The 2,500-nt window shown below is 50.8% G+C and overlaps 1 protein-coding gene across 1 annotated transcript in view; it reads left to right on the forward strand.

The window, feature by feature from the left end:
* Positions 1–2,500, forward strand: part of cita (citron rho-interacting serine/threonine kinase a) — a gene marked incomplete at its 5' end in the record, with an annotated part of 76,349 nt that overhangs the window by 17,006 nt on the left and 56,843 nt on the right. The gene's annotated exons all lie outside the window — the stretch shown is intronic.

A 2,500-nucleotide genomic window follows, 5' to 3' on the forward strand; every position in this document is an offset into this window, starting at 1 on the left:
AGAGGGCGGGGGTGCTCTTCAAAAGCTGAGATTACAGGGTATCCAGCAAAGACTGCACACTCCAGTGTGTGTGTGTGTGTGTGTGTGTGTGTGTACGTGTGTGTGTGTGTGTGTGTGTGCTCACCGGAGGCTGTGTGCGCTGTCAAACTCTGGCTGCTGTTACTAGGGTCCGCTAGCTGATTGGTATTCCGATAGTCTGTGCTTCGCCTGGGATCTGGAAACATAAAGATCTCCCCTCTTCCCCCTCCGCACGTCTCTGTGTGTGAGAGTCAGAAAGAGATTAATATAGGTTCTGTGTTTTGCTTTATCTTTTTCTTTTCGGATGATTGATTTGTTTGTGTGTGTATGTGGGCTCTGTTCATTTTGGAAGAAGTCCGACTGAATTCAAGTGCTTGTGTTGCTCTCTCCTCTGCATACCTGTTGTGGCTGGTGGAAATGCCTTGTTTGTTGTCTGTGGGCTGGTGAAATAAAGACATGGCTCTGCTTGGTCTAATGCTTCTTCTGTCCATTGGCAATTGGCTTTCATAACACTCTGGCAGGAGCAGCTCTTTCTCTAGAAAGAAAGAAAGAAAGAAAGGGAAAAAAAGAAAGAAAAAGGGGATGTTGAGAGGATGGAGAGAAGAGTAAAAGATTAGTCAGAAAGAGGCTGATCCTAGACTGGTGGCGGTGGCAGTGCTGGTGGGGAAAATGCATTTCTATGGAAACTGGGGATGTTTTCTCTCCAACCATCTCCACCCCCATCTCTCTCTCTCTCTCTCAGCTCGTCTCCAGCCTGTCTCAGCGTTTTGCTCTCCCACCGCCTCCCCTCTTTTATTTTGCCCTGTGCAGTCTTTCTCCCTTTCTCTCCATTAACCAGAGAGTTCTTTTTATATATATATATTTTTTTGTGCATCCTCCGAGCTGAAAAGTGTGACCACGGTGGGTTTGTCCTTTGTCTGTCCGTATCCGTTGTTGTTGCCGCCGCTGTCGCCTGTCTCCGTGGTGGAGGCTCTGCTGAAAGACAGAGAGACAAAAACACGCCGCACCGCCTGACGCTTTCCCCGCACCCCTACCACACTGTGCTCCTGTGTTTGTGTTGAATATTCATCCAATGAGCCGAGGACGGAGCGCTGCTCTGATTAATGGGAATACTAATGACTGTTTTCAGCTCGTGGAGGATTCCAGCCCTCGCTTGGAGGAGGTGGTCTGGCTGGCAGTGCTGCTGGGGTCTGGAGTTGTGCTGGTGTAGTCGGCAGAATCTAATTTGATTAATACAGCAGGCAGTAATGAATAATCCTCATACGGAGATGCCTAATTAAAATGACCGGATTTGCCAAGTGCCTGCTACACCTCTGCAAGCAGGAAGTAGCCTACGCTCTGTGTGTGTGTGTGTGTGTGTGTGTGTGTGTGTGTGTGTGTGTGTGTGTGTGTGTGTGTGTGTGTGTGTGTGTGTGTGTGGTGTGTGTGAGAGAGAATGGGAGAAAGTGTGGATATGCCACTGCCAGTATAGTTTGCTGCTTGTGTGTATCTGGGGGATGGCTTTGGTAAGGTAATGCTGTGTGGAAGCGGGTAGATTAGAGTTGGATTTAATGTAGTATGTTTTGTGTGTGTGTGTGTTTGTGTGTGCGTGTTTGTGTGTTAATGGGCACATTACTGTGTATGTGCAGACACTCAGCATGTATTTGTATGCTTTTATCATTGTGTCTCTGAGCTGGAGGTGTGGTCTTGTGGTGACCGAGTGTGTGGTCAGTGGACTGCAGCTCTTGTGTTTTCCCCCAGGCAGTGGGCCATCATGTTTTCTCTCCTTCAGCTCTTCGATCGCTTCTCTCTCTCTCTCTCTCTCTCTCTCTCTCTCTCTCTCTCTCTCTCTCTCTCCACCCCTTTGTATTCCACCCTTCTCTCCTTCTGCCAGAAAGTCCTCTCCCTTCCCTTAACACCGTTTTCCCAGCCTCACCATAACCCCTCATCCTCTCACTAATAAGGCCCTCCTCTAAAACCCCTCGTCCCTCTCACTGACACCTGTCACTCAGCCTCACCCCCCCCCCCTCCCCCCCTCCCCTGGCTCCCCTGGCTCTCCTGGCTCTCCTGGTCCTCTCCTCAGCACCACGTCTCATTTCTCCATCGCCGCTCCTCCTGTCACACTAACACCTTTCTGCTCACTCTAACACCAACCAGAACCCCCATCCCCTCCTGCCTGCCTGCCTGCCTTGGCAACCCTCTTCTCCCCTCTCCTCTCACTCACACCACCCCTCTCATCTGTGGCTCTCCTCACTGCCACTCTGCCCGGTCTCTCTCTACCACCACACTCAGTAAAGCGGCCGTCTCTGACATCAGCTAATGAGTGATGAGCTACTCCTCTCGGGCCGCAGCCCGGACTCACATCTGAAACTCCAGCACCAGCAGGATTTTGTGTGTGTGTGTGTGTGTGTGTGTGTGTGTGTGTGTGACGGTAGTTAAAAAAGGCGTGACTGGAGAGACGGTGTGCTGGTGTGGTCTCTGGAAGGGAGTGGGACAGAAGGTG

The sequence above is a fragment of the Sprattus sprattus genome (genome assembly GCF_963457725.1).
Source record: "Sprattus sprattus genome assembly, chromosome: 11".
NCBI lineage: Eukaryota > Metazoa > Chordata > Actinopteri > Clupeiformes > Clupeidae > Sprattus > Sprattus sprattus.